This window comes from Amblyomma americanum, chromosome 10, assembly GCF_052857255.1.
Source record: "Amblyomma americanum isolate KBUSLIRL-KWMA chromosome 10, ASM5285725v1, whole genome shotgun sequence".
Lineage (NCBI taxonomy): Eukaryota > Metazoa > Arthropoda > Arachnida > Ixodida > Ixodidae > Amblyomma > Amblyomma americanum.
Genome location: NC_135506.1, coordinates 135,896,086 through 135,908,774, shown reverse-complemented (window position 1 = coordinate 135,908,774; position 12,689 = coordinate 135,896,086).

Genomic DNA, 12,689 nt, shown 5'->3' with positions numbered 1-12,689 from the left:
TCTTCTGGAATCTTATTTCCTTCAAAATGTCATTAAACTGCCCACACACGTAACTCCCTCGTCAGCAACAATGCTTGACCTGTTAATTGTCAGCTAGTCGACTGTACTTATATCGGCAGGAGTCATTGACAGTTCCCTCAGTGACCATCTTCCAGTTTACGCAATTTGTACTTATGATGTCACACATACTAACCCTAGCATGAAAATACAAAAGAAAATGCAGCATATTAATTGTGACACGTTAGATACTTTCAGAAGTGCTGTTATCAAGTTTGACTGGGGGCCTGTACTGAAATATAAAAATGCTGATGAAGCATTCTATTTTTTCTTAGAACAGTTCGTTTTAATTTATAGAGAATGTTTTCCATACAGGACGGTTAAAGCAGCTAAAAAGGCTCGCAAGCCCTGGGTCACGGCCCATATTCTTAAAATGATTTCAAAGAAAAACAAACTGTATCAGAAATTTTTTAAAAGTCGCGACTCAGAAGACTTCTTAGTCTTCAAACGACATCGGAATAAACTAAATGCTGTCCTAAAGAAAGCGAAAAATGACTATCACATCAACCTATTTTATGGCATCAAAGATCAAAAGATCGTTTGGAAAAGACTAAACACACTGTTGTGTAAGGAGCAATCTAATGTGCCTAGCAGTTTAATTATTGATAACGAAACATTTACCGGTAAAGACCTAGCTGACAAGTTCAATGACTACTTCGTTTCGCTTGTAGATTCTGGACATGATCCTAGTGCTATTGATTACATAGACAATTATAAGTCCAATACTCTCTTCCTTACTTCGTGTGACGACACGGAGGTACTGTCAGCCTTCAGGCGTATGAAGGTTAGTAAATGTGAAGACCCATTTGGAATTAAAATGCAACCAGTTATGCATGTTATAGATATTATTTGTCCAATTTTAGCTCACATTTATAACTTAGCTCTAGATACAGGTGTATTTCCTTTTGAAATGAAAAAGGCAAAAGTGATTGTCTTACACAAAGGCGGTTCTAAAGGTGTTCTCAATAATTACAGGCCTATATCTATTTTGCCAATTTTTTCCAAGGGCTTAGAGCGAATAATTTTTGCACGCCTGTCTGATTTCCTTCAAAAATATAATGTCATTACAATGAAACAGTTCGGATTTAGGCAGCACTCATCTACAGAACTGGCACTGCTCCGACAAAAAGAATTCATTCTCACGAACATCGAGAACAAAATGATCACTTTAGGAATATTTGTAGACTTCTCAAAAGCCTTTGACAGAATAAATCATACTACCCTCCTCTTAAAACTTTCTGCATACGGTATTAGGGATAAGATGCTTAATTTAATTTCCAATTACCTCAGTAACCGCGAACAGTTTGTCACTGTCGATAATTTTCACTCTGCTTACAGGCCTCTCAAACATGGAGTTCCCCAGGGAAGCTTACTGGGTCCGCTGCTATTCAATATATATATTAACGATCTAATAAATATAGATAAAGAAGTTGAATATGTATTGTATGCAGACGACACCACTTTTTTTTTAACTGGCTCAGACGTAAATGGCTTAGTGGCAAAAGGAAATGAAGTCTTGGATAAACTGCATCTGTGGTCTATCAAAAATTCTCTCTTAGTTAACTCAAGTAAAACAAAAGCTGTATTTTTCAGAGCCAAAAACACGAATTATAACATAGAAAATCCTCTGAGATTTGGGGTGATTGACATAGAAATAGCTAAGGTAGTCAAATCCCTGGGTGTTTACTTTAATGAATACATGCTGTGGGATGCTCATATTGAGCATCTACAGACCAAGTTGTCTCGTACAGTCGGAATTCTTCGAAAGATGCAATATATGCTACCTGAGAGAACCAAGCTTCTTCTGTATATCGCGCTGTTCGAATCCAATATAAGATATTGTAACTTAATCTGGGGCAGCACTACTGCCACCAATAAAAACAAGCTGTTAACGGTACAAAAACCCGCGCTGAAAGCAATAGCAAATGTGCCTTCTTATTCGTCTTCTGGGCCTTTATACTCAAAATATAATATAATTAAAGTTTCCTCGCTTTATGATTTTCGGCTCCTCCAACTGTACAAATCCTTGTCCGAACGTCGAACGCCGTTCTTAGAAGAAACTATCAATTTACGCGAAAATACGCACTCCCATCTAACTCGCCATCATGAAGTTTGGTATGTTCCACGGCCTCGCACTAATTACGGATTTCAGACACTAAATTACGCCTTACCTACTTTGCTTAATCAATTTCGCCTACCCAGCTCTTCCGTTAGTTTACCTTCGAACCGACAGAAGAAAACTTTATTTTTATAATTTTTGCTAGCCTCGCCTTTGCGATGCCTTGATTGCTCTTTGTGTTGGAATGTGTTTGCTTTGAAATGCCTTTTCTTTTTGTATGTGATGTAAGATATATTATGTTGATTGCTTTTCCGGTTGCGGATAAACCGTACGTTCTTATTTTTTTCCGATTTCTTTTTTGTTATGTTCAAATTGTGAACTAAGTGCTTTGTATGTTTGTATGTATGCTTTATATGCTTTCATTATCCCTGCCGCCGATGTAGTTTAGGGGAAGGGAATGTTGTCAAGCCGCAATATTGCGGCTTTTTTTTCCCTATTCCTCAGCCGTGTGATTTTCTTTACATGTCTGGAATAAAGTTGACTTGACTTGATAAATGTGACCGTTTCTGAAATAAATGAAGTCGATAGTCCAGCGTTGTCCTGTGTTCCTGTTCTGTGTCTCCGTCCTTTGAGCTGGTTTTCTTTCTGCAATCATGTACCAACTCGCCAAGCTCTCCACTCTGCTTAATTGGGCTAGTTGGTTTACGGATGCCTGCCGACATGGCAACTAGTGCTAAAATACAGACACAGCAAGGTACAGACACACGCTATATGGACTCGATGTTTTATTATGAGACGGGAATATTTATACACTCGCTTAACTGGCACCAACAGCGGCAGCTGCGTCAAGTGATGACAATAAAAGACAACACCAAAAGCACAGCCCAAGGTGATTGGCGAGATCATAGTCACACATGAACATGAGGAAACACATTAAACTCATAATTGAAAAAACCAATAATAAAGGGACTTAGCTGTGACATGAAGGAAGGCAGGAACATATAAAATTCAGGCAGAACAAAAGATAAGTTGAAACCGCGGTAGAGACGACAGGCCATAAATTTATGATAGGCAGATCCATTTGAAAGACGCGTGAAAGCTAAAAGCAGTGAAAATTCTCCAGAAACGAAAAGTAGGCTCGATGAAACATACCTACTCGCAGAGCTAAAAGGCATGACATAAGAAAAATGACAAGGTAAAAAGAGGCAGCGACAGCCAAATGTGCTGTTTAGACAGTCAAAAAATGTAAAAAATTTAAAAGTGCAAATCAAAGCAGAAACAACAAAACAAATGCACAAGGTACACAGGATCGAGCCTAAAGGCATGCAGAAGTGAAAAGAAAAGGAATGAAGGCCATGAAAGAGGTTTAAAACTAGGTGAAATAAAGCCATAAGACATGCAGAAAAAAAAAAATGAATGCTGCGCGAAAGAGCTACGTACTGCTTGAAGGAATGCCGGCGATACTGCAGGTGAATTCTTTATGTCACACAGATGCTGACTCGGAAAGAATTACAGGAATTGGTTCATAAGAGCAGGAGTGACTCAATGGACAAATTTTAAAATACAAGCAAACAAAATGCTGCCTCGTAAGGCATGTTGCTGGGCTAGTTGGTTTAGCATATTTTGAAGCTTGGAAAAAATACACCTTGGTGCAAATAAATTCACACAGACAAAACAAAAGAGACAAGGAGACAACGGACAGGCGCCAACTTCCAACTGTTTATTGCAGAAGCAAAACCATATAGATTTATAGCGTCAGGATACGCCCACTTTTTTCAATCCAGGTGCCTTATCACAGCCCTAACTTATCACCTCGCATTATCACTTTTACACAGAAAATCGTACTCTGCTGCACACAAATTGACAGAAGTGTCACTCACACACAAAGCTGCCTTTTTCTTTATGTGAAAGGCTTCCAAAAAAAGCCTCGCCTGTTTACTCTTGCTCCTGCCCAGAATCCTTGCCTTTTCCAGTCGAGGTTCACACTTGCCCGTGTTAACATGGCTAACCAAATTTGCATATTTGTCTTTATTGTTTTCAACCTTTTTGCAATGTTCCCCAAGGCGTTTGTTGATGCACCTCCCCGTTTGCCCTATGTAGGACATTCCAAAGGTCAGGGGCATCTCGTACACCACTCCTTCCATACACCGGATGAAGGTACGCTGATGGTGCTCAGTGCCACAAATCCGGGGTATAAGTTTGTTCATCTTGTTTGGGGCTGAAAAAACTAGCGGCACCTTGTGTCTGTTAGCCACCTTCTTCAGATTGTGTGACACTTTGTGCACATAAGGCATAAATTCAGGTTTTACCGCAGGGCCCCTTTCTTCGGGATTCTTTGGACTGCTGCAGCGTTTTGTTTTTTGGAGGAGGGTTTCAGCGACAGCAGTCAACACTACCGAGGGGAAGCCAGCAGCCAAAAGGCGGCCAATCCGATTTTTTAAGCTATCGTGCATTTGGTGCGAACAGGACTTTGAAAGCGAGGACTCAATTCATAAAGAGGCGATGGCGCGCTTCACAATCTTTGAATGCGCTGTATTGAAGGGCAGCAGTTCCTTGCTAGTACGGGGAAAGTAACCCCAGCATAAATGGTCCTCCCGGAACGTTAAGCTTAGGTCTAAAAATTTCAATTTTTTTCTCCCTTGGGACTTCATGCGTAAAAACTAGGCCACGGCCTTGGAGGTCAAAAACACTTAAAATCCTGGACACATTAGATTCAAAAGAATTTTCAAAACCAGTGGGTAAAAGGATAAGAAAATCGTCAACTTATCTAAAAATTTTAAAAACAGGTCCTCCTAAAAACATCTGTCAAAGTTCCTTGTCCAAAGCGGCTAAAAAAATTTCACATAATATAGGGGCGACACAGGAACTAATACATATACCTTTTCTCTGTAAGTAGGGTTGCTGATTAAAAACGCTAAAAATGACCTTAAGATATTGCTCCAATAAATTCAAACTCCTATAAATTCAAAAGACAGGGCAAATGACTTTGATATGGTGCGGCAAGAACTTTCACGCAATGACTGCCCAACATCTTTCGTGGCATCGGTCGAAAAACAGCTGTGTCGACCAGAACGTGAAACTGCTGTGTCTTTTTCCCTGAAATGTGCCGCTGTTCCCTATACCCCTGGAATCAGCGAGGCGTTGGCACCAGAGCTGTGCACGGGCTCGGGCCGGCCCGAAAGCTTGAACCCGGTTCGGGCCATTTGGAGATTCTCTCACTCGGGCTTGGGGTTTCTATGTCTCGGATGGGCCGGTCGGCCTCCCCTATCTCGACTGCGTACCTTATGCAAAAGTATGCTTGTCGTCTCGCATGTAGGTACAGCAGGAAGTGCAGTGTATTTATTCATCAAAAATGGAATCTAACTTCATGCAGTGAACAAAACTTCAGCGCTTCCGGATTCATAATGCAGGAGTGCCGCACTTGCCTTAACCCTTCATCAATGGACAACTTGTTGTTTTTGCACAATAACTTAGAATAACAATTCTGTGCGCGCGCTGCATCTGTATATATTCACGATTTTGTCATATGAAATGCAAGAGTTCAACATTATAAGGTCATTTAAATAAACTGATTTTCCTGATATTGTTTCTTTTTGTGTTGGCATTGCTTTATTGCAGGTTGGGCCGGGCCCAGGCCGGGCCTTAACCCGGCCTAAGGCCAAGCCGGGCCGGGCGAACTCAGGCTTCTTTAGCGTCGGGCCAGGCCGCGTGTTTCCATTTGCTAGCCGCTGCAGACAAGCCCAATGTTGCCCATGCCCGTTTCCGACAAGTGCAATGTTGCTAAAACAGATGCTGCAGCTAAGTTCAGTGTTGCCCATGCCCGTTCCCGACAAATGCAATGTTGTCCAGCTGTTGCCTGCTATTGGAAACATGCGCTGAAGACGCCCTGCGTCTGGCAGGCCCAAGTTGTAGTAACGCTAGCCTGGCCTGAATTTGTGTGAATAGGTGAGTGTCATGGGCAGTGCGTAAAATTCCTGGCAGTTCACAATAAGCAAGCCAACATTCCTGCTGGCACTTTTGTTTCATTGTCGGTGATTTTTCTGTGTAACCGTTGCCTTGTTGAGTCTTTTCTCTTAGCGGGGCTGCTGTAATGTCCCTGCCGGGGTGGTTTTGTATGATGTAGGTTTTGAGCATATATTTTTGTGGTTTACTGCAACAATTGTCACGACAGTCCATACTTATTTTGCCCATTTTTTGTCGTGGGTTGTGGCACATTTTCAAATTGCTGAATCGTCAAACGTTCATATCCATCTCACACCTCTCATGAAAGCTGCGCGCGGTTACGGGTGACGTTGTCGCATGATTGATTTTGCGAAACTGAAATAATGGAGCTGAAGTGACGAAGTGTCAGGTAACCTAGAACAGTGCATTGGGCTGTAAGATCATTTCCTTTAGACACTGTTGCAAACAGTTTCATGGCATATACTTGCTGTCTTATCTCAACATTGGACACAGGAATGGAAAAATCCCACTAAGCACAACCTCCCCTAACTAAACTGTTCAAAGTGCAAACAGTTGTCATTATTAATATTGCATCCACTGCTCTGTGTCTAATTTGAGCCCGATGTGGCATCCACATATCTTCTGCAATCTGTGATCTGGTAGGTCCTAAACATAAGTGATAGTGTTTCTGAAAGTGCAAGCTTCTCTCACTTGGAGACCTGCTTTCCATGCTTGGTTTATGTGCTTGCTCCTTTTCTCCAATGCATAATGACTCATTTGATGTTGTGTAGTGAGCCCCCCTTTGATGGCTTGGAGCTTATCTAGTGTCCTCAGAATAAAAAAAAAAGGTGGCTACTTCTCTGAACATCAATTTTTTTTTTTAAGAGTTACTTGCACCACCCCATAGGACATTACAGCAAGGAGTTAAAAATGTTGAAAAAGAAAACAGTCTACTCATTGAAATCATGGAAGAAAGCACCATTGGATAATGTATGAACAGTACTCGACACTAAGCTGTTCTACTCTAGGATCTAGGATAGATAAAAAACAGAAGAATGGAAAACATCACCCTTTAAGGAAAGCTCTTTTACCTTGACATGCTTCAATATGTAATTAAGTTGTTGGTTGAGTATATTTCTCAGTTTACAGCAGTTTTAGCAAGTAAATGTTGTAGAAAGATTTTAATCCAAGATTTTTCCCGTGGTCGTTCTGCTGCTGTTTCTATTTCAGTTTGCATTTTCTCTGTCATTCTTAGTTACTGTCTTTAATTTCCCGGTGGAAATCAAGCAGCACTGTTGTGAATTTTTTCAATTTACTTATAAGTGGCCATGTATGCAAGCCCCAACAAACACATCCATACTCGAGTATTAGTCAGACTTGACTATCAGCTGTATTCTGAAATCACTTTGCAAATGACCGAATCTCTACTGTAATAAACCCAAAACTGATGGCTGCCTCGTTCCAAATGTAATTCACATGCTTAATCCAAGGCCTGAGATAAAAAGCACTCCTAAACAAAAATTTCTTGCTTGTTCTGAAAGTAATATGATTAACTTTGTACCTATCGAAGTGATTACAACACTGTCTTGTAAAGGTGACGTGAACAGTTTGCAAAGCTTTTATCAAACTAGGTTAATCATACACAATTTGTGAATTACACTGGAGGAATATTATCAGGACCAAATACCTCGGCCTAACTAACATCTTGGAATAATGTACCAATCCCGTTAACTCTTAACTCAAAATCTGACCTCCAGCATGCGGTCTAGCTTAGCAGGCGGTGTGAATCTAACAGTATGTGAGCAAGACGGCATGCAGATGACGAATAACCACTGCAGAGTTTTGCTTGACATACATTATTGTTTATTCAAAAACTAGTGCAGGTATGAGGTAAATAAATTGGTAGAGGAGGAGGCCCCGAGTAGATAGCAACTACACATTGGAAAACAGGTGCAGCAGGAATTAACAATCACAACAAAAAATTTGATTAAGCATGCTCAATTTTACAAACTCATTAAGGAACATGGCAAAAAGAGAACACAATACTATACAAAAGCACTCAAGCAATAAAAGCCATACACAATAAATACAGGGTTCATTGGCATGGCAAATGAGGGTAATTGAAAAGTACACACTTTTTCAACCTTTTATGGAATGATGCTTCTGTACTAGATGATGTGATGATTGTTAGTAGAGAGTTGCAGACAGTGATCGCTGAGAATAATGAATAAAAACGAAACTCTAGAATATCATCGCTTTTCAAGCCAGGTATAGAGCTGTTGTCCGCACCAAAAAAAAAAAAAAAAAATTCCGGGCGTAGTGTACAGTATACCATGGAGAGACTGTAAAACCATGTGCATGTGGTGAAAGTATAAACTTCGTTGAAAGGTTGAAACAACATCAGTATGATGTTGCAAACAAAGCTTCGTCAAATGCACTCGCCGAAAATTCTGAAAGCAAGCAGCATCATATAGATTGAGCAACGCGTGCATTTTGAAAACAGAAAAGAATCTCCAGAGCAGTCTATATCTAGAATCCTTAATGATTCAGACAACCAAACACACACTTAATCGCACTGACGGGGCACTTTCTAGTGCATACGCCTGCTGCCTAGGGCACATTTTCAAGCTTAAATAGCCAGCCTTACACGTCTGCACCTGTTTGTGAACAAGGCTCCCGTGTGGGAGCTGAAACGTCATTTAGGAGTTCATTTTATTTTGCCCGGTGTTCTGCCTTCTCCACGTACAGCCCCGACCAGACAGGTTTCCGTCCAACCCTCGACTTCATGCAGCAAGCATATACTTTCTAGAAAGCCTAACAGGGAACCTAAACTCAAACGTCAGCATGTGCTAGTTCATGCTCTAGGTCATCCTGCTAGGATTGCAGCCACGGAAAAAAAAATGTGAAGTTGCTTCCATGCATGTTGCACAAAGCATTATCTAACATTGTCTCTAATCCCAAGTTTCAATGTACTCCAAAAATGCAGAAAGATGACCCTGAGAAACTGCCAGAAAGCACATTTTAGGTACAACAGGTTCGCAGCATAAGAATCCAGTTATCTAAAAGCTTCCTGCTACATTTTATTCCATTGCAAGGAAAGTAACTTCAAACACTCTGTGGACTGCAGTTACTAGCCTGCTAAATATACCTATTAACTGAAACAGGTGCAATCAGACTCCACAGCCTTGGCAAAAGAAGAATAGGAAATTGGAAAGGGGTAGGTAATGCTGGCAGCACTGCAGCAAGAACCTTCTTATAACCAAAGAGTAGGCATGAAGGTTTATCATGAGAGGCACTGAATGGAACTGTAAAGTGAGAGTGCGATTGATTTGTGTCCTAAGTCTGTGTACACAATGCTGTATCAAAAATATCGTTACAATAGGATGCATATATTCTTAAAGACTGAATAGAAAATTCCTGTTGACAGTGTCAGCATGGAGCCTCTTGTTTTGTTTTGAGTTTCAGATTGCTAACTGTTTTAGGGCAAGGATAATATTGGGGAATGGAAGATGCTCTTGGAATGCACATTCACAATGTAGTCCAAAGTGTTAAGAGAAACACAAGAGACGAAGTGCATTTCAATTAGGCAGTATTTACTCATGAGTTTCTACTTGATCGCAGTTATACGGTTGCAGAGCAAAGCTAGACAGCTTTCTTAGAAGCTTTGCAGCTGAAGGAAAATTCGTCTTAGTCTGGGGATAAAACCAGGGACCACTGCTTGCCTGGGCAGTCACTCTACATTTAAGCTAACCAGGATGTCTAGCAGATGTCATGGTGAGGTCGAATTGATCAACAACCTGAAGCAAGAACGGTGTTAGTCTCGCTCTGAGCTGTTGATCAATTAGCTCTCTTTACCTAAATTGTCTGAAGCTTCTGACACCATGAGACACTGCGCAGGAAATAGTTCGGGATAGCCCTTGGCCTTTTGCTTCTGACAGCCTATGCAAAAGTTCTCGAGGCAGCATGGTCACATTGTATTAAGTGTATGTCTCTTCAGTCTTCTTTACGTGCTTGAAATTAATCCAGAGCCCTCCACTAAGGCGACCCTTGTAGCCGGCAGGTTGTTTTTAGATGTTAAACCCTACAATTTACAAATTTTCCACGTGCAGTACGCTGGTGCCGTAAACGGGGCAGAGAGAAAGTCAAGAAGAGAGGCAATCCAGTGATCTTCACGCTGCTCAGAAGTCGTGTCGCAGGTGTAGAGCGAAGGCGCAGCGCATTCGAGGGCAGAGAGGCTGGCAAGCTCGGCCAGTAGCGGGGAGTGGGACAAGGCATCAGCATCATGGTGCTTGCGGCCTGACTGATATACAACACGTATGTTATACTGTAGATGGATGGAGAGCCCATCGAGCCATGGCAGGTGACCGGAGGGATCTTTTAGCGAAGAAAGCCAGCATAGGGCATGGTGGTTGGTGACTACATCAAAAGGACGGCCATTATGATAAAGTCGAAACTTGCCAAGGGCCCAGACAATGCCCAAGCTAAGCCACCTTAGCCAAGCACTCTTTAGTATACTTCATACACCATCTGGCGACTGACTAGCGAGGTGGAGCTGCAATAAACGTTTTTCCAAGAACTCTTGTCCTCCAAACTTTTGTGCCCGATAGTACATATGTGAATAGTGGCATGTCGCGTCCGCGAAATATGCGGTGCAGCACCGCTGTATTCTTGTAAACGCGGCTTATCTCAGCCTGCAATTTTTACCCGTCCAATTGTGAAACGAGTATGACGCCTCGAGAAAAGGGGTTGAGACTGCACAATTATAATAGCTTCTCCATATCTTCCATGTACCTCCATGAATGCCAGCACCTCCGTTCAGCCGCTGCTTTGGTTATTGTGCTCGGCTCCTAACCCAAAAGACGCGGGTTCGATCCTGCGGCGGCTGTCGCATTTCGATGGAGGCGTTAATGCTAGAGGCTCGTGTACTGTCTGATGGCAGTGCATGCTATGGAACCGAAACCAATCTTGTTTCGGTTACGAAAGAGCATTTGATTCGAGAAAGAGTATCTAGACCTACGGTGTACTATCTTGCTCAGTATGAGCTACACCACGCGAGCGCGTGGCTGGGCGGTCGGCGCGGTGGTACAGTGGCGCCGATCGGGCCGTGTTTTCTAATTATCTGGAGAGGGTGTAGCTATTCCAACAACTGTGCTGTAACCCCTTGGCCCCGTTTATCTGAAGGGCACATCATTTTTTTCTTGTTCACTTTGTTTTCACTGGGGAAGAAACTGCAAGATTATGCAGCGCCCTTTCCATCGACGAGGTACTGCGTGCGGAAGTTGGTTATCACAGACTGAGTGCTTCCATCATCCGCGAATGGCTGTACGTTTAGACATGATATCAGCACTGACAGAGCGCGTTAGCATCCAGCGTAAAGGCAGAAGCAGCCACGACGTGGGCAACGCAGTGTTTTCAACGGAGCGTTTGCATGGTCCGGGTACTAATGCGACAAAGCGTTGCCATTGCTACCACCGCCATTCTCTGTTGTAGCAACATTTCGCATTTGGCCATAGCAGCCTACTTTGTTCACTTGCGGAAACTCCTGGGACCACGCGTCGGGTCGGCTTTACAAACTTCCCTCATGTGTAATTGCTCTAGAACACACCGCGCCTTCTTAAGCTGTGTTGAATGATGTCGAAATTTTAGTGCTCTATAACTAAGGCCCCAAACCCCGATTTTCCCGATCATTACAGCCATTACGAGAATAAATTAGTCCACAGTCAGGTCATGGAAAAGTAGCACCAGGAAAGTCGTTTCCAAGATACGGGATCGCAAGATCTTGTGCATGGTATGTTTTACTACGGTACTTAATTGGCATTCCGAAGGGTCGTGTGTTCACTGAGAGAGATATTCAGTCTGAATTAAAAAGTTTTGGATGGCACTAGGACAGCTTGCTAGCAGTGAATGCGAAAGCCTGAGATGTATTAAGAAGTCGATTATTGTGGAATAGGAGGTGTATCAGGAGGTTAAATTGTATCAGTAGTAATCAGGTGTACATACTGCCTTGTACCTTATGACCAATAACCGTTGACATCACGGCAATTTTCGGGGAGCAGTTTTCCTGGACAAGCCCACCGATGCTGACAGCTTCGGTTGACAATTAGGGAAGTAAGGCTTTCTCATTAAAATAGATTTTTGGTATTTGAGTGAACTCCGAAGCTGCGTCACTTTTTATTTTTTTATTTTTGTGCGACTAAGAATTTAAGCTACAGTCAGAGATGGGGTAGTTAAAGAAGTTATCAAATAACATTGACAACTGTAATATTTCTTCATTGAAATAGAAAGCAAACTACCATAAAATGGAAATTCTCCCTAAAGTAAATATATTATACAATACGAATACTGCCTACCCTTCCATCACAGTATCACAATAGAATTAGGAAGAAACGCACGAGTTGTGCACCAAAATAAAAGCTTAACAAATTGTAAATAAATATTTGATTAGAAGCAAGTAGACGAGAACTGCAACGCACACGTAAAGCGATGTAGCAAATTCAATACAGCGAGCTGTTGGCGCCGAGAACTGCACTTTGAAAATGAAATCAGAAACTACAAAACCACGAACACCCAAAAGAAAAAAAATGCGGTCGTCACTATTTAGTATCGTGTCATCGCCCCTTGAACGGCGACC